We start from the raw sequence: 21,022 nt of genomic DNA, 5'->3' as shown, positions 1-21,022 counted from the left end.
ACTTACATTCTCTCACATTTTAGTCCAAAAGCTCACAGGCCTGATTGGACTCTATTGTACATGTTGTGTTCATGTATTAGTGTTCATTCACCTCTTGTTTATTCACTATTATTTGTTTAAGTGTATTTTTACACTCTCTTATACAGTTTCACAAAAGCGCTACACTATATTTCCACTATTCACGTTAGACTTTGTTTGAATGTTAGCTGCTTTTTGGTTATTTATTTTACTTTGTTCTTGGTTTGGGTTTAGTGCAGTTTTCCCCCTTTTTTCAAAGGTAGGGATAAGCCCGACATCGGGTGTTCGCCTGTTCGCCGAATACCAAACAATTTGGGGTGTTTGTGGCAAATTCCAAAGCCGCAGAACACCCTTTAGAAGTCTATGGGAGAGATCAAAAGTGCTCATTTTAAAGGTTAATATGCAAGTTATTGCCATAAAAAGTGTTTGGGGACCTGGGACCTGCCCCAGGGGACATGTATCAATACAAACAAAGTTTTAAAAACAGGCATTTTTTCGGGAAACAATAAAAGTGAAATATTCCTTTAAATTTCAAAAAAAAGTGTCAAAAATGTTAAAAAACACACAGGGATTTCCCGTTGCGTCAGAGGGAGCGGGGTTACCGTACATGTCATTGGGTAACTCTGTGCATTTCCCCGTTGCATCAGAGGGGGCGGGGTCACGGCACACCTCACGGGTGGCTCCGCCCTCAGCTATTTAAGAGCTGTCACTGCGGGTCTCGCGTCATTCGGCGGGCGTCACCCATGGAGGCAGATCGGATCGTGGCGGCGTGCTTTTCCGTATCGTCGCATCGTGGAAGGATTACATCGCTGGAATCTTTTTTTTTCTTTTTTATTAAAGGACTTGTCCTAAGCTGTGTCTGTGTGTTTTTTTTAAATTATTGACACTTTTTTTGTGAAATGGTAGGGGTACAATATACCCTGTTACCAATTCACATAGGGGGGCTGGGATCTGGGGTCCCCTTTTTTAAAGGGGGCTTCCAGATTCTGATAAGCCCCCCGCCAGGAGACCCCCACAACCACTGGGCAAGGGTTGTGGGGATCAACATGGGGACATCCTCCCCATCATGTTAAGGGCATGTGGCCTGGTACGGTTCAGGAGGGGGGATGCTCTCTCGCCCCCCTCTTTTCCTGCGGCCTGCCAGGTTGTGTGCTCGAATAAGGGTCTGGTGTGGATTTTTGGGGGGACCCCCATGCCATTTTTCTTATTTTGGAGCGGGGTTCCCCTTAATATTCATACCAGACCCAAAGGGCCTTTATAATGGAACTGAACTGGGGGGGTGTTCGGCTCATCCCTTAGTGACAGGTTTTAGCAAAAGAATAAAAATAAGATATTGACATGCCTGATGCTGATCTTTGATCAGAAAAGATACAGATTTGTCAAGAATGGTGCAAGCCTCTATAGATGTCCCCCAGAAGGATGCCCTTATCGAATGGAAACATGATTATAGCATATTTTGTTTAAGATCAAGACAACGTCAAGGCAAGGTAACAATTGCATTGTCTTTGAACAAAATGATCACCTCCAAGGCAACTTTTCTGGGTAAAGTCAGGAATCGAAAATTCAATGACTCTACTACTCTGTACAGTTGTTGACATTTGTTGCTTGCTTACATGTCAGGCATTTATTTACTAGATAAATAGTCAGCTGACTAATGGCTGACTGCAGGAAGTAAGTAGGACCTTTTTTTTTACATTTAGAAAATGAAATTTATGGATATTAATAATAACTAATAAAAGCCATGCCCTGATATAGTAGATTGCTGCTAACAACCCTTCTAATCTGGGTATTAAATTTAAAGGAATATACAGTGTAACAACTTTTTATTCTAGATTTATGGATTATTATTAATAATATGATTATTACTACAGTTATAACTACTACTACCACCGATTTCTATGGCTGCACAGACACGTGTAGGGGTATTACATGTGCCCAGACTCTTTTGAATAGAACAGCTCAACACATAAAGTAAAATTTCAAATCTACACTTTCTAGCATTACTAAAGCATTTGAATAAACAGCTTTTTGGTGGATGATTTGCACTCTGTTTTAGAGCATACTTTATATGCAGAATATTTATACACTCTATTTAGCAAGCTTTACAGCTGGTGATTGTTAAACTGAAATCCCTCTTTTCAAATCCTGTGCTTGCCTCTAAGCTTTCATTGATGTCTACTGCCACAGCATCTACCTCTGATAATTTTTACATCTTTGACAACTAAGGCTAATACTAGGATGACTGTGTCTAATAGTAGGATGACAACAACTAAAACTTAAAATTATTATACCTGTGACATTTATAATTACTACCAGGAAGGCTATATCTAATAGCAGGATAACAACAATTACTACTGATAAGTATTATACATACTATGACAACCATGACTAATAGTAGGATGACTACAACTAAAACTGATGATTATTATACCCATGACAAAAACTATGGGGAAAGACTACAAGCATTGAACGTATTCTCTCTGAAGAAGAGACACTTGAGAGGGTATATGATAGCAATGTACAAATACCATAATGGTGACCTTAGCATAGGGAAAACACTTTTCAGTGAAAGAGAATTTAAAAAGACACACAGCCTTTTACTGAAATTGGAAAATAATCAGTTTAACCTTAAACTGTGTAGAAGGTTCTTTAATGTCAGAGCAGTTAGGGTGTGGAATTATTTTCCACAGGCAGTGGTATAATGTGGTATAAGCAGGGAGCATCGATAGTTTAAAAAAACTATTAAATGGACACCTTAACTATCACAACATGTAACTATATAAGATATACAATGTACTATTAACATAAACACAAGTGCGATCACACATCACAGGTTGAACTGGATAGACTGGTGTATTTTTTCAGTCTTATCAACAATGCAACTATATGCAGACTAAAAAAACTGCACATGTCTAATATACATGAATTCTGACCGTTTCAAAGGTTTGGGGTGGTGGGGTGTACAAGAAGGTATGGAAATAACTTGATAGGTGCTTTGTGGGTATAGGAGTCCAAATCTACCTCCCTTTCATTCATTAGGTCTGGGTGATTGCACTGGAGGCCATCATGGGAGAGAATAGCTGAAGAGGCAGAGTCATATTCCTCAGGTCAGGATTCAGTAACAGTGAGTAGGTTAAAGGTGTTGTTGATAAAAAGATCTTTGACAGAGGTGAGTTTGTTACAGACTGAGTGAGCATTACATTGAGCAAGGATGGGGCTTGGAAGAAGAAGAGTCAAAATTAGAGCGTAAGGGTAGCAATTGCTGCCAGTAAGAAGTAAGGAGGGTGATTGTCATGAGATTGAAGGGTAGGGAGGCAGGGTTAGGGGAGATATCTCCAGAATTTAAGAGGAACCAGAGGATGGGGAAGTAAGCTAGGAGCGAGATTTATGAGGGCACATGCTTGAGTGTGTTGGAGGCTATGGTCTGAACACCAGACTTTTTTCTTGCTCGCTGGGAACCAAACATCATGAACAGTAATACCTTGCCTATTAGCCCACAGAATAGCCATTACTGTTCTATTAACATTTAGCTCCAATTGAATTCAACTCGTGTTCTGCAAACCTGCCTCAAACCGAATCCAGGTATGCAGCTATAACTAGCAGCCAAGAGATGTTGCGAGGCTTTGATTAATACTTTTTTTCATTGAACCCAGAAGAGATGCCTATCAATTGGATGACTGTGCAAGTTTATACTTTGTATTCTGTAAAAATAAAATTGTATTTCAGCAATATAAATGGTAATGATTTTCTTTAGGGCTGTTGCTGATTAAAATTTTCGTGTTCGATTAATCGATTTCTTTTAATCGACTAATTTTGATTAAATATAATGCACATACATTTTTCGGATCACCACCATATATAGTCCCCACTGTAATATCCACAGACATCTCCCCCACTGTAATATCCACAGACATCTCCCCACTGTAATATCCACAGACATCTCCCCCACTGTAATATCCACAATCACCCCCACTGTTAAATCCACAGACATCTCCCCCACTGTAATATCCACAGACATTTCCCCCACTGTAATATCCACAATCACCCCCACTGTAATATCCACAGACATCTCGCCCACTGTAATATCCACAGACATCTCCTAACTGTAATCCACAGACATCTCCCCACTGTAATATGGTCCACATCTCCCCCACTGTATAGGGAGATTAGTGCCTGCTTATGCCGCATACACATGATCGGTCAATCAGTTGAGAACGGTCTGATGGACCGTTTTCATCAGACCAAATCGATCGTGTGTAGGCCCCATCGCTTATTTATCCATCGGTTAAAAAATGTGAAACTTGTTTTAAAATTAACCGATGAATACCTAACCGATAGAAAAAAAACGATCGTTTGCAGGCACGTCTATCGGTTAAAAATCCATGCATGCTCAGACTAAATTAGGGGACGGGAGCGCTCGTTCTGGTAAAACTAGCGTTCATTATGGGGATAGCACATTCATCACACTGTAACAGACAGAAAAGCGCAAAATGTCTTTTACTAACACAAAATCAGCTAAAGCAGCCCCAAGGGTGGTGCCATTGGATTTGAACTTCCCCTTTATAGTGCCGTTGTACGTGGTTTACGTGACCACGTTCTGACACGATCGTTTTTTTGACCGATGGTGTGTCGGCACGACTGACCATCAGTCAGCTTCATCGGTTAACTGATGGAAAAATCCATCAGACCGTTCTCATCGGATTGACCGATCGTGTGTACAGGGCATTAGTCTTACCAGAGAAGCCGGCCGAACACGAGCAGTTGAGGTCGGGTGATGGCATCAGTGCGCTGCTCTGCGCTCACCTAGGCCGCCGCCGGGTGGACCAAGATGGCCGCCTCTCCAGGAGCTAGGAGCTAACGATTAATCGAGGAATTAATCTTTCATTTCCACAGCCCTAATTTTCTGTTATGGGTGAAGTTCAGAACCCTTGGGTTATGGTTGTGGTAGATACAGTATGTCATGACAATTGAATTTTCTGTTTTTTTAAAAGAAGCCTCTGGCCTTTTTATGTGAAGTTTTTATTCTTTAATAAATATACTACACTATATGTGATCTCTTGCTCGTGGCTCCATGCGTTTCTCCTAGACAGTATCAAGCAAACCTTCTGACTGTCCACATTGGTGAGATATGGTACTGCCAGGTGTGATGATGGAGCTGGTTGAACAGGTGTGAGGGATCCTATTGATTTAAATACGCATGTTGCCACTTCCCTTTGTCAGCTTTGCCAGTGAGTACATTTTAGTTCTGTTGCTCATCTGTGGTGGAAATGATTTACAGTAGCTGGTGGAAGCCACTCTTCTACTGTATTTATCACACATTTGGACTTTCTTTATAGTGGACTTTTATTTGCACTGACATTTTCTTTATTAATGTATATTTTTTTATATTTTTGCATAGTGCAAATGTTGCATAACTATCATTATTGTATTGATGTGAGCATATATTTTAAGTTTGTAATATTTGTATTTGGAGACGCTGCACTATGTTTTTTTTAAATATTGTACAGTTGTATCCCTGTCTTATGATGAAGTGGAGACCCACAAAGAGAACCACAGTATGAATGTCTAGATGGGTATCTATGATCTATAATAGTAGAGGGTTACATTCCTCACCAATTTATGGCAACTAGTATTGTCAAAAAATACATGGGTTATTATTGATGGATTGTATAGAACATGGTATAAAACAAATATTATGAAATGACTATTAAATGGTTAAGTAATCTTGATGGGTTTTAACAGCCTGGAATTCGGGAAACTGCAAGGAGAAACAACTATGTTTTTACGCTGTTAACTTACTTTATTTTCTGTTGTTTAGTTTTTGATGTGCCAGCTGCCTGTTGCTCCAATCAAAATGATTGTTAGGCAGTGCGTCATGAGTATGCTGGGTGCACAATTACTCTTTTTAAAGAATTCATTCAAAATAGCCCTAGGCAGCATAAACAAACAAAGCCCCACTGTCAATCTATATGCTGAGACTTATAAAACTGACTGTACAAAATTAATTTGGCTGAATTAAAACAAATGATTGTTCAAATGCACATTTTGCAATTTAACTTGTAAGTACCCAGTAATTAAAAACGCTGGATGTAAACTTGAGTATATAAATTTGAAGTCTCTATGGACTACAAACAATTTATCTAGTAAGAGAAGGCAGTCTTTCTCAAGGATGCTTGCTGGTTATGATGATGAATGATGTGCTCAGGAAGGCAAACTTAACTTCAGCAGAAAATTATTGATATGAGACTCGGTGAGACTATTACCATAGTTCATTCCAATTAGGCTATAAGCATCAAGGCTTTGCTCTATTAAAAGCCCAGTAAAATAATGAAGAAAAATAATCTAAGCAGTTTTAGGGTTGAAATTAAGATAGTTTATGCTTACTCAACAGTTTTGTTGTAACATTCATATTATGCCAATGTGGTTAGGCTTTTATGTACAATGAAAGTTTAAAAAATATATTTTGTATGTGTGGGAAACCACAGAATGAAATGTTATGGTGTAAAAATATAGAGAAGATAGTAAAATAGCACCAGTTTTGAAATATAAAAAAATATTCCTTCATTGTTTCAAAAAGCAAAGGGAAATTGCATTGATAACACTGAGGCCCCATACTCACGACCAAACATGTTTGCTGAAACTGGCCCGCGGACCAGTTTCAGCATACATGTTTGGTCGTGTGTAGTTACGAGCGTACAGAATTTCACCGTACATTTGCCCGCCGGGCCGTTTTTCAGCAGACATTTATTTCCAAACTTGTTTTAAAACCGTCCGCTCAAATCCTGTCCGAACGTACATGTTTGGTGGTGAGTACACAAAACCAACGTACAAAAACCCCGCGCATGCTCAGACTAAATGAGGCCACGGGAGCGCTCGTTCAGGTAAAACTCACGTTTGTTTGGGATATGGCACATTCGTCAATAGAAAGATTAATTCTAGCAATAGAACACTGAAGCAAAACACACAATAACCAACGCTTGATGCCGTCGTTTTATTCATTCTTCTCTTGCTATAACTAATCAGTTATTTAGCTCATGTTATTTCAACTGAGTTGTTCCATACTGAAAAGTGACATTTGTTAGCTGTGATGTAGTAAGATTTTTCCAAACTTTTATTGGCCCGACGTATCATATTTTTAGTGGTCCTCCACATTTCAATTTTTTTGCTTTTAATGTTTAATGGTTATCTTTCCCACTTTCTTTAGGTGTTTATAGTTATGTCACCATTTAGAATATTTTAATAGGAAATAGTTTTGATTTAGCTTTTGTTTGTATATTTAACAGGATTTTTTTGAAGGTTGTTTAAATTGTCTACCATGTTGGCACACCAAATGACCCCCCCCCCCCCCCACATGAGTTAGTGAATATTTTAGATTAAACATTTTATTTGTTTGTAATGTTTGATGCCTAAAATAATACCCACAGTATTACAAACAATAGGCACGTTTTTCAAATCAACAAAAAGGCTTTTATTTGAGCAAATTATAAAAAGGATCAAAAACAGAATGGCAGCACTTGAACAGCTAGCAACATACATGCAAACTTGCATTTGAAACATGGTGAAGGATAAACTAGCCAACCTCAGGAAGCACACAAAATAAAATCTGAAGCAGCAGCACATAACCAAAGGAACCCAAGCTGTGGTAGTCCAAACAAGATGCCATTTGTGGGGGATCAAATGGAAGGCAGGGCATCAACGTCTCCTCTTCCTTGCAACCTTCCTTCCAGGCTGCCTTCCAGCGGGTCTTCCCTGGGCCCTTGCAGGTGGGGATGATGTGGCAGCAGGAGAATGGTGTTCAGCAAGCCGGGCCGGGTCACATAGCCCAGTGTCTGGGGTCAGCAGCTCCCTCTGCATCCACCAAAGGGCCTGGTTGATGATGCCCTTGGCCAATTGCCTCTGCTCCTCCGTGCCTTTATTGAGGTCATGTGCCACGGAGGCACTGTAGGCCTCAGTGGGGTTGAGGGGGGCCCTCATGATGGCACTCGCCTCCTGAATCATTTTCAGGCTGGCTTCCTCCACTGCCCCCAATTTCTTCTTACGGCCTGGTGGCCTAATATAAAGGGGAGGAGCCTGGCTGGTGGTGCTTGTCCTGGGGAGCTGCTGAACGCCACTGGGCCCGGCCTCCTCCTGGCTGCCACTGACCCCTTCGTCCTGGCTGACAGTGAGGAGAGGATCTGCCACCTCCTGGCTGGTCTCTTCTTCCTGTGTAAAAAAAAGGGACATGTTGTAATATATTTAGGAATATACTCACTCACATTTTCATGCTTGAATCTTATTTTTTGCCTTGAATTTAAACTTGAAAACAGACTCACCCTCTGACCCCTGCAGTTGTCATCCCTGACACCTATTTGTTTGCCCACGATTTTAGATTTTTACTTCCCAGCTTGTATTTTATTAACCAATATCAAGTCAAGAATCAAACAATAATTAAGATTATTACATAAATAGTTATGAAACTACTATACCTCATCATCGTAGAGGCGCAGATCTGCCTCTCTGTCAGCCAGGCCCTCTTCATCCGACTCTGCAGGGCTGTGGTGATCTGGGGAAGTCCCGCTGGGAGGTAGCGTGGAGGGAAGGTTGGGATTCAGACTTGACATTGATGGCCTGCCTTCCAGTTGATCCCGCAAAAATGACATCTGGTTGTAATACCACAGCTTGGGTTCCTTTGGTGGTCTTGCTGCTGCTCCAGATCTTAGCTGCTTTTGGTGAGCTTTGTACGCTCTCCTATATGTGCCCCTGAGGTTGGCAAGTTTATCCTTCACCATGTTGGCACTGCATTCTGGCACCCATGTTCTCATGTATGCTGCTAGCTGTTCAAGTGCTGCCGCTCGTACGTCCTTATTGTGGTAATGGTCCTGCTTTGAATCCCACAGGATGGGCATTTCCCTAAATTTATCCAGCAAATGCTGGATAATGTCTTGGCTCTGCAGGAGATCCATTGGGAAATTAGGATTTACTCTTTTTTATTCTAGATTGAAAAAATGAAAAGAAACCAAAAACACAATTAAAAAAAGCCTCAGCATTTACATTGATAGAATATGTTGTTTAAAAAGTAGTACCTATATAGAAATACAAACACAGTGTCTCTTGTTTAGAAAATGCTGGCCAGCTCTGCCCCATTGGTTGGTTTTAGCTAACATTTTTTTTATACATGCCGCCCCTTTGGTTACATTGCAGGAAATAATATAAATCTACAACCATACACAATTATTACAAATGACAGCATTCATCAAGGCACTATTGCATGTGTAGATATCCTGCCCCTCAGCATTGATTACATGAAAGAAACTTCCTAATGACCTCTGTCCAACCAACACAGAACAATACTTGGCCTGATCTGAATACACCCTACATAATTGATAATGAGTCACAGCATTTTTGACCTCTCTATTTTGTGATGTCTACAAAAGCATTTGGGTACGAAAATCACATTCTGGTATCCAAGAGACATAATAGCTTAATAAAACTGTGCAACCAACAGACCAAACCCCCATCCCATTGCTCTACATTTTAGAGCCCGCTGCTGATCCCATGTTTAAATTTCTTACCTGCCTCTCTCACAATCCTCGTTTCTTCCGCTCGCTGAATTAACACGTAACCTACGTAATCACGTCAAGCGCCTTTTATCCACTCCGCGTATGTATGAAACGCTGCCCTCGTCACCTTTGCCATGCCCCTAATCAATTGAAAAAGTAAATATGGCGTTAACTGTGTAGGTTCTGGAATCGCGCGAATATTCTCCGCGTAACCTACGTCAATACGTTGTTGGCATTCGCGACACTCCGCATATGCAATAATCCCCGCCCTCATCTCCGCCCCTGACGGGACATTTCCTCGTTTCCACGCCCCTAATCTCTGTGGGAAGGAAAGATGGCGATGTCACACGAGCGGGCACGGAGCTCTCATGGCGCAAGTGAAGGGACAGAGGCAGGACCGTCCCGATCCAGGCCTAAAAGATATAAAGCCACTAATATGGCGTTCGAAGAAATGGTGGAGTTGGTTTACATCATGAGGAGGAAGGATTATGATGGTGAATGTGGGCCCTACAAAACACCGAACCGTAGGAAGTCACACATAATGGACAAGGTGGCAAGGAGAATGAGGAGAATGTTTGGTGTCACCAGGTCAAAGGAGCAACTACGGAAGCGTTGGTCCGATTTAAAATTGAGGGAGCCACATCACATGAAGAAGATACTCAAAATTCTGCGTAAAAGTAAGTCCATATTATTTAAGGGGGGGGGGAATGTCTGCAATAATGTGTTGACATGTATTTTTTCACATCTGCCTCCTTGGCCTGCTTGTACTTTTGAACACGTGTAGATACTGTATTGTGTTTATGTCAAATAACAACCTTAAACAAATTTTGTGAAATAGTAAACACGCGTAATATGACATTGTTTAGCAAAAATGTGACGTTACTCCAGGAACAACACACCTGGACATGGCTGACTGGCCCCAAACTTGGTTTTCCAACATTGTTGAATAGCAAAATCACAGAAATTAAATTGAGTGAATGTGACAGGCAAACAAGATTCATTCTCCAAAATGCAAATAAAGCTGATGTTTTAACATCTGGAAATGCAAAGCACCTGTGTCTCAATAATCAAAGTATATTTATTTGGAGGGTCGACGAGAATTAATGTTTTGGGGGGACATCCATTTGTGTCACTTCTTTGCAAAAAAGGGGCAGGATCAGAGCTTGGCCTAGAACTACGCCAAAAATGGAGGATTTCTGAAAGAATAAACAACCAAAAATCATCATAAATGTATCGTCTATGCAATGTGTGCGATTTATGATATACAATATCTGTGTGCTGATGAGTATACCTTTTGTTTTTTATTATTTCTTATAGGGGAAAGAAGACGCCAGCAATTGGAGGAGGCAGAGAGGGCCAGACACCCGGAAAATCAAACACCTCCACATGTTGAGCAGGAGGAGGCTGGGGAAGGAAGAGAGGAGGCTGGGGAAGGAAGAGAGGAGGATGTGGAAGGAGAAGAGGATGTGGAAGGAGAAGAGGATGTGGAAGGAGAAGAGGATGTGGAAGGAGAAGAGGATGTGGAAGGAGAAGAGGATGTGGAAGGAGAAGAGGATGTGGAAGGAGAAGAGGAAGGAAGAAAGGAGGAAGGAAGAGAGGAGGAAGAAGTTATTTTGGACTTAGAATTTATATCAGATGAAGGGCAAGTGGCGGAAGAACAATTTGGCGAATTGCAAGAAGGTGGATTGATGGATGAAGGAGGAGTCGAAGATGATGGGGAGGTGGTGGAAGAAGGAGGAGTGATAGAAGATGATGGGGAGGTGGTGGAAGAAGGAGGAGTGATAGAAGATGAAGAAATTGGGGATGTGGAAATTATCAGGCCATCAGGTCAGTGTCACCCCTATATTAATAGGGCCAAACATATGCAGATAGGCTGGAAATTATTTACATATTTTGAATGCCAATTTGTTTATTTTTAGGGGATGAAGATGGAGTAGCACATTTTTCACGTGCAAGTGCTTCTATAATTGTACAGCAACTAATGGAGTGCAGCACGGAAATGGACATTATGCGGGAAAGGATGCTAGTCATGGAGCAGAATGTGCGAAATGTCATTTCAGAGTGTAGCACGGAAATGGAGAACATGCGACAAAGGATGCTAGTCATCGAACAAAATTACAAAAATATCATTGACATGATGGGCCGTGTCAAAGACTGAACCACAGAAGCCCATCCCCCGCCCATCCCCCGCCCACAAAACCCTTTTTAATTTTTTTACTTTATAATACGCCAAAATTTCTAAATGCACACACAGTGTGCCAATATGTGCTATCTGCCATCACAGACTATCTATTGTCTGTGCTTTGTGGGTACAAACCCCTCCTCGATCCTCAAGTAGTTGAGAGGAAGGGTTTGCTCCCACAAAACACAGACATTGATCACCCATGATGTCAGATAGCACATGTGGCCATTTGTCTGTTTAACCAATGACATTTGGCGAGTTTTCACTGAATGTGTGCATTTAGAAATTTTGGCGTGTTCCAGTGTGAAAGCACACCATCCATGACTGACTGCTGTTCTTTTTTTAATTTTTTGTTTGGTGTTGATCTTTTTTGGTTTGTAAATGTTTCCAGTTTCAGATCACAAAACGAACAAGAAATCTCACCTAAAGAAAGAAGTTAACTAATTTTTGTAAAAAAAATAAAAAATTTTGTGTTGTGTTAAAATCTGGTTTAAAAAATTAGACACAAACAAATACAAGCCCAAAAATTCTTGCGTATAGTTTCTGTGAAATTATTCTTACATTGTGTTTCGATCATTATTATTGCTAATCACTGTCAATAAAGACAAAAAAATAAATAATTAAAAGCCAATATTTTGTCTCAAGAATTTGCAGGAAATGTTTTCTGCCTAAAAATACACATTTCTTGTTAAAAAATGACTAAAAAAATAAAAATAATGAGACATCAAAAGCAGAAAAATGAGTGGCTTCTTATTTCTAGACTGAATACCCAGTTAGTAGATGAGTGAATAATGTGCAAATGTGGTTAGTTAATACATCTGAGTAAGTAAATCTGGCACTAGAAGTGCACTATTTTTGGAGATAACCTGGAAGACAGAAAAATAGCGAAAAAGCAGTAATGACAAACAACTGTATAAAGTCCAATGGTCTAATTATTTATTAGTTGTGAGAATATTCCTTTCTTTGGGGGCCGAATTAGAAAGAAATATGATCTGGCATAGCAATGGCCCCCAGACCCATGAAGTACTCAACATATTTGTCGCGTACCTCACGAGCAGATTGGGGGGCCAAGCCAGCGCGACCAGTGTCCAGGCCAGGAATGTTCTCTGAGGGTAGTCCTGCCTCAGAGCCCATGGAGGCTAGGTACGTCTGGGAGTGCCTGCGTAGAAAATTGTGCAAAATGCAGCAGGCAAATATAACGGTGTTCAATTTATATTCCGCCAAATGTATCGATGTCAGGAACAGGCGGAACCGGTTGCTGAGGATCCCAAAGGCATTCTCGACTACCCTCCGAGCCCTGGACAACCGAAAATTGAACACACTCCTCTCTAAGGTGAGGGTCCTCTGGGGAAAAGGCCGCATTAGGTGAGGTCCAAGGCCGAAAGCCTCGTCCGCTAGGAACACAAACGGAAGTCCTTCCACATTATCTTCATCTGGTGGCAATGCCAGACCACCAGTTTGGAGACGATCATAGAAATCAGTCCGTGCGAACACTCCCCCATCTGACATCCGGCCGTTCTTCCCCACGTCCACATATAGAAACTCATACTGTGCCGACACCACCGCCATCAACACGATACTATGATAACCCTTGTAATTATAATAGTAGGACCCCGAGTGGGGTGGGGGCACAATGCGGACGTGTTTCCCATCTATTGCTCCACCGCAGTTAGGAAAATCCCACCGCTCGGCAAATTGGGAAGCCACAGACTGCCATTCCTGTGGTGTGGAGGGTAGCTGTGGGGACAAACAAAAAAAGAGATTTAGTACTTTGGCACATAAACATTGCAAACATAATCATACAAGCATCCTTGTGCAACTTTACATTTTTAAAATAGCATTTGCAAATTATGAAGGGAGAATTTCGGGGCACAAATATATAGGCCCACTTAATTAATAAGAGACTCCACAGCCCTCTGATGGGGACAAAAACACTTTGAAGGGGGGGTGGGGGGTGTTTAAACTGTTTTTATAAAACAAAAAAAAAAAAAAAAAAGTGGCATGGTGGGGGTTGGCCCGAAGATAGCATGCTGGACAGGTTAATATTGGGTAAGATCAAAATATGCAGGTAGGCCAAAATAAAAAGAACATGTAAAAGCTGATATCAACATGCATAGTGAGAAAAGGGAACGTTAGTTAAACACACAGCATATCTGGGAAATAAAATAAAAAGTTAGTTTGCCACATTATTAAAGACACATTGTGAGGTTAAAATGAGGAAACTTACCTTCATATACTCCTCGTGCATAACTTTAATGATGGCAGCACACGTGTCCGGTATGATGACCCCAAGCGCCTGCGGAGAGATGCCTGTCGAGAACTTGAGGTCCTGCAGGCTCCTCCCAGTCGCCAGGTACCGCAACGTGGCAATAAGCCTCTGCTCGGCCGTGATGGCTTGGCGCATCACAGTGTCCTGCCTCGTGATATAGGGGGACAGAAGTTCCAGCAGACTGTTGAATACGGGGTCCGTCATGCGGAGAAAATTCCTATAGTCATTAGGATTATTCTCCTGGAGTTCCCTAAGCAGAGGCATATGTGAGAACTGGTCACGCTGGCGCAACCAATTCTTGGTCCAGAAACGCCTCCGCCCCCTGTTTCTGGCCAAAGTACTGGAATAATGAACATATCCAGCAGCCATCCCATAAACAGCACCAACTCGCGAAAATTGACGCTGCTGCTCCATCATGGCTTCAAACCGGCCGGCTGGTCAGTCAAGAACACACTCCAACAGAAAGCACAATCAAATCCAGCGGTACCTGCAAAGAACGCACGACACACAGATACGAACGCACAGTACGAATCTGCTAAGCAGAACGAACTGCACGCCTGTACCCGAATGCCAACTACGTACCCACAAGCACACGCACTGAACGAGAAAATACTACCTGCTAAAGCCTGGAGACCGAGAAGCGCGAATCAGCTCTAACCAAACCTTCACTAACACGAGCAAAGCCGTAACTAGCAAAAGCGGAACAGAGGGCGTCGCCATTGACTTTGGCCTTTCCCTTTATAGTGACGTCAAACGTGGATTACGTGCACGCGTTCAGGTCCGCAGGGAAATATCGTCCGCTGGTGTGTACAAGCCAGCGGGCCAAATGAAAAAACAGCCTTGTACGCCGGAAACAGCCCGTCGGACATTTCGAACGGACATGTTTGCTCGTGAGTACTCGGCCTAAGATAGCTAAAGCTCTGTATTATAAAGGATTGCTATAGATTTTTTCTTTTAAAAATAGTGTTTTCACCTTGTTCCCATTTTTGCATGTCAGTGTTGCTAAACTCCTATAGCCAGGGCTGGTGCAAGGATTTTTGACACCCTAGGCGAAACCTCATTTTGCTGTGGCTCTACCCCTGACTCCACCCCCTTTCCTGCCCATGTAAATCCCACCTTTTTAATGAAGCCCCTATCAAATGCAGCCTCACCAGCACCCATCAATGAATGTTTACTTGCTTCCATTCATTCGGGAAACAGACACAGTCCTCCGCCGCTGCTGCGCCTCTGACACTGTGTGCGAACGAAGCGGTGGCTGCCTGCTGATGCTGATACTGCTGAGAGTTGCTTGCTGCAGAGAGAAGAGAGTAGGAACACTAGTGCTGGGTGCCCTAGGCAGCTGCCTAGTGGTAGCACCGGTCCTGCCTATAGCCACTTTTCAACCAGCTCATTTCTACAGACTGTTATAATAGGAAATATCTGCATAATTACCTTTGTGGCTGGATCAGGTATTCATTTAATGAAGAATTAAGGTTTAAAAAGATTGAAAATAAATTTTGAAAGTATATTACATGTTAAAGTTGTTATTGATTGGTTTTACATACATGTGTTTTTAAGTTATGCAAATTCCGTATCCTTCCCATACTTCTCCATCCTCCCCTCACTTGTGGAAAAATGTCCACAGCAGCTGCCTTTTTAGCTAGCTTTAGACCTAAAAAGAACTTAAATATAAAGGCACAGACAGACCATGGAGTTGATCTACCTAAATTAAATTAATGGTGCAGTTGCTCTCTGAGAAAGAATTAGCTCCAGAGCTTAGAAAATTAGGCACAGCTTCACTTTGCAATGAAAAGCCAAGCACATGTACATAAAATGAAAAAAAAAATGAATTTTTGCTTGTAAATGATTGGATTATGGAAGTCAGCAGAGCTTCCCTTCATTTACTAAGCTCTGGAGCAAATGTCTAGCTGCACAGTCTATTTTCCTTTAGTAAATCCACCACCATGTTTTTTTAGTTCACCATTTTATAAGTATGTTATGCTCATAGGAATACATATAAATGAAATGGAGAGGAATAAGGCCAGACACCAGGCCAGATAACCATGGCTCATATTTTTTTTTTTACAAACAATTTTATTGTAGAAAAGGTCAAGGTACAAAAAAATAACAATGATGGTACAGGAATGTATACAAGTATCATTGACGGTGAACATTGTACAGGAATAAAAGGTTATGGTTAGTAATAGTTAATCTTGAACCAGAAAGGTGGTGTCCCAGAGAGACCATTTTTTTTAATACTGGGGCATAGAATCATATAACGTATGGTGAATTCTGTTGGAGAGTTTGATGTTTGTCATACGGTTGAGAATCTGTGGCCAAGGTACCGAAGAGGAGCGCCAATTAAAGGCTATGGCCCAGTGTATGGAGGTGAGAAATGTGTGGATAAGCCTTATGCTAGATGTTGGAATATCTTGAATAGGGGAGAATAAAAGGCAGATTTGGGGTGTAAGAGGGATCCTTCGGCCGGAGATTTTGTCAATCACGATGTTGGCCTTGTGCCAATTCTCCTTTAGATGGTGACAGTCCCAAAAAATATGTAATAGCGTACCCTGGATGGGACATCCCCTGAAGCAGAGTGGAGACAGTGAAATATAAAATGTATTAAGTTTAGCCGGTGTAAGATACCATCTATAGAGCAATTTGAAAGCTGATTCTATGATAGATGTTGTTTTGGTACATCTATGGAGGCTAATGAAAATGGCATCCCATTGCTCCAGAGTAAATGAAGTATTTAAATCCGATTCCCATTGTAACATGGGATGCGACTTCTCAGGCATGTTTGTTTCATTCAAGCTTTTATATATTCTGGAGATCAAACCCCTATCTCGAGGAGTGGAGATACAAATTTGTTCAAATTGTGTATAAGGTGGGGGTGAAATTGAAATCACTTGAAACTTAGTCACTTACACTCTGATTATACTCTAAATTTCGATAGCACCAGTTACCTTGGAAGTAACCAGGCGCTACAGTGGTCAAACACCTTTGGTGAATTGCCATCTACCTCATATGCACTCGTGGTAAAACACTTATTAGAAGATCCATCAAATCAGAAGAATTCTTAGGCCCGGATTCAGAAAGGACTTACGCCAACGTATCTTCTGATACGCCGAGTAAGTCCACGGATGCGCCGTCGTATATATGCGCCTTATTCAGGAAACAAGATACACCTGAATTTTGGCTTGATATGACCGACGTAAGTCTCCTATGCCGTTGTATCTTGGGCGCATATTTACGCTGGCCGCAAAGGGCGCTTCCATTAATTTACACGTCGAATATGTAAATGACCTAGATAAGCCGATTCACGAACGTACTTACGCCCATCTCTGTAATCTACACCGTTTACGTAAGGAGTACGTCCGGCGTAAAGTTAAGCCTCATAAAGCAGGGGTAAGTCATGTTAGGGTATGGACGTCGGGAACAGCCGTCAGATTTTACGTCGTTTGCGTAAGTCGTATGTGAATGGGGCTGGGGGCGTAGGTTACATTCACGGAGTATATTAGGGAGTATATGCGACGTGATTCTGAGCATGCGCGCACATGCGCCGTTCGTTCGGCCCTTCATTTACATGGGGTCACGGTTAATTTAAATGTAACATGCCCACTACCTTCCTACTTTGAATTAGGCGGGCTTACCCTGGCCAATTTACGTTACACCGGCGCAAGTTTGGGAGCGAGTGCTTTGTGAATACTGCACTTGCCTCTCACAGTTACGTTGGCGTAGCACATATGAGATGCGCTACGCCGGCATAAAGATACACCGATCTACGTGAATCTGGGCCTATATGTTATTATGGTGTTGGGATTGTCACAATGGACTTAAATCAGTTTGCTATTTGAATATGCACATGGTTTATTATGCACTATTTATTGTGTTGAATCATCATATATGTGTTGTTTTGTAGCGCCAATACCTTTACCTTTGTTTACCACACCACTAGAGTCCACACTCTCTTAAAGGGGCAGCTACAATATCTCAATTTCATTATTTAGGCGCCATCAGCAGCCACATTGTTTACTATGACCTAATCTAATGCCTACTTCTTTTTAAGGAATTATATTTTTTGTAAACATATTTCTTTTCCCAAAAGTTAATTATTCAGATTGAAGCTATTTCTAGCATTAAAATAAATCTTTTGTGACTTTTTCCTTCAGAGACATCTGAAATAAAGGGTCATTTTTATTGTCCCTGTCTAATAGATCTGTTATACTCACTAAAAGCACTGAATATTTTCCATTCAGTTATTGATATTTCTACTGGTGTACAGGGGAGGAACATAAATCTACACTTCAGGGACAGTTCAATGAATGATCTAGCATTACTTAGGAACATATAAAGCACAACTGTTTCTGAGAAAAGGTGGCTGCTGACACCTCAAGTGTTTACAATGCCTCACTGGCTGACTGTTGATACATCAATTTTCCTTTATGGAACACATCTTCATACTGCTTAGTTTATTACATTAAGGGGTCATTATTTTTTTTACTATTTATCATCATCCTCACACTTTAGCACAAGTACAGTATTTTTTTTAAATAATAATTAATCTTCATAAACTGTCTTCATACTTCTGAAATGTATGACAGCATTAGTGTTTGGGGCTTTAACTACCTCTGATTGACTCTTCTGGTTGAATTGGGAACTAGGCTATCGGACCACTGATCTAGAGACCCTGGTTGATGACTTGGAACTTACTATTAATAAACGTACTCAAGAGCTTGAGGCACTACACAAGGAGAATAAAGTGTAGCTATCTCTCCTAGAAGATACAGAGAACCAATCTTGACAGTCAAACCTGCAGATCAGAGGCATCTCAGAGGCCATTGAAGATCTAACCTTTTATCACCACATTATTCCAGGAACTCTCGCCATCTATTCTGATCGATCGCCTGGAGATCGGCAGGATCCAACGAGCATTGACTCGCCATCAACCAGATGGTCCACATAATAGTCAGGCTCTATTTTTATTGCACAAAGGAATAACTGCTGGCAGCTGCCCATTCAAAGGACACACTCCAATTCCAAGGTAACACTTACTAAATCTTTTCGGACTTCGCAATGCTTACGGTAACTAAATGCTGGGCCGTGAAACCACAGATAAAGGTCCTCTTGCAAAATCAGATAAGTATTACTTGGAGATTTCCATTACGATTCTCCTACAGTGGAAAACAGCATTCCTGCTCCACTCCAGAAGATTTGCAGATCTTGCGGAAAGATTTACAGCTAGTTATACCTGACCCAGTCTGCACTGCCTTGTACCCCAGCTCGCTCTGCAGCTCAACCTTACAACATGCTTGTCTACTCATTAAAACAATGCTGCCTTCTTTCTGATGCCACTCATGGTGGCTGTTACTTATGCTAATTTGCAGTCTTGCCAAGGTTAATTCTTTTTCTACCTCATTTCCATTATCCCTTCCCCCGTCCTGCTTCCCTCTTCTTATCTTCACCATTTGTTTATTTCAACTTGCTTACATCTTTACCTCTTCTTTTTCTTGCTCACTTTCTTCCCTATCTCCTAATCTTTCAAGGTCACCTGTTCTCTAGTTGGGCAGGACAACATTTAGCTCTTTTAACTACCAGACCTCTTTGGCCCCCTAAATATTTTATCTTTGAAAGTGAAGAGCCTCCTTAAAAGCAGGAATTGTGGCTCCTCAATAAACACGTTTTGCTGCACCATCGGCTCTACGTTCTTTTTGCCTTCGTTAATCACAGGTGTTTTTAGCATGTGCCAGAATGAAACACAGGGGGGTTGTCCTGGCTCTTTATCATACTGTCCCCTTTACTCCTCTTGCCACAATCTGTGATCCAGAGGGCCGTTATCTCATCTTGCTTGGCCTTCTCCAAGATGTTGAGACCACTGTTATTTCTTACTATGCCCCTAATGCCAATCTCAACCCCTTCTTCTCCCATTTATTGCAGGTTGTAAAAGATAGACCACCTTACACCTCAGACTCCCACTTCCCCTCCCCCTCCCCTTCCGTGACATTTGGGCAGATGCTACAACCGGTAGCTCTTGACACATGGAGGACATGTAACCTGCTCAGCCGTAATAATATTTTCTATTCCCACCCCCATAACTTTTTTTAATGAGGATGGATCATATATTTATTTCCGTAGCATCCTCACCTATACTATTGGATTTGCATATTCAGCCTATCCCAAGGTCTGACCATTTGAAGCAATTACATTAGGTTCTTCGCTGATGCTTAAATCTACAGAGCAGACCTGGTGCTTAAATGAAGCGCACTTAACTGATAAATCACATTGTTTTGATATTTAATTTGCTATTAAGGGCTACTTATTGCACAATGCTACCCCAGATTTATATTATAGACCCATATCCCTGTGGAACCTTTATATCAAAAAAATGATATCGTTCAGAGAGTAATTTTATTATAGCACTTAGCGTATAAGTGAGATTCTCCTCCACTTATTGTTCCTAGAAAAAAAAAAACTTCAATTGTACTGGATTTAGTTCGGAATGGTTTTCGTGGCACTAGACAGGGCTGTCCACTTTCTCTCCTAATTTTTGCCCAATGCCATAGAGCTCCTGGCATTGTAGATTGAAGCAAATCCAGATATTAAGGGTGTTGAAGTCTCCTCTTATCAACACAAGTTTTGTCTAATTGTGGACAACGCTTTACTGTTTATTTCCTCACCTTGTACTACGTTGCCCAACTTGCTTAAGGCGTTGAATCTCTTTGTGTAACTATGCAGCCTAGAGGTCAACTAACATAAATCTATGATGCTAAACCGACTGCAGAGATGTCCTACCTCTGGGAGACTTTTCCATTTCAATGAATCACCACTTCTCTTCTCTTCCTGGGGGTTAAAGAGGTTGTAAACCTCTGATTTTGAGTTTTACCTATAGGTAAGCCTAGAATAAGGCTAACCTATAGGTAGTGGAAATGTCCCTTCGATATTGGATCGCTGCACTGCCTCCACCCTCCGCCTGTCTTATTTACACAAGATGAGAAGCGCAGCCACTCTGGACAAAGGGCGGTACTTTTTAAGTTA

Source organism: Rana temporaria, chromosome 2 (assembly GCF_905171775.1).
Source record: "Rana temporaria chromosome 2, aRanTem1.1, whole genome shotgun sequence".
In the NCBI taxonomy this organism is placed as follows: Eukaryota; Metazoa; Chordata; class Amphibia; order Anura; family Ranidae; genus Rana; species Rana temporaria.
The sequence above is the reverse complement of the archived record's forward strand: the minus strand, read 5'-3'. Positions refer to the sequence as shown.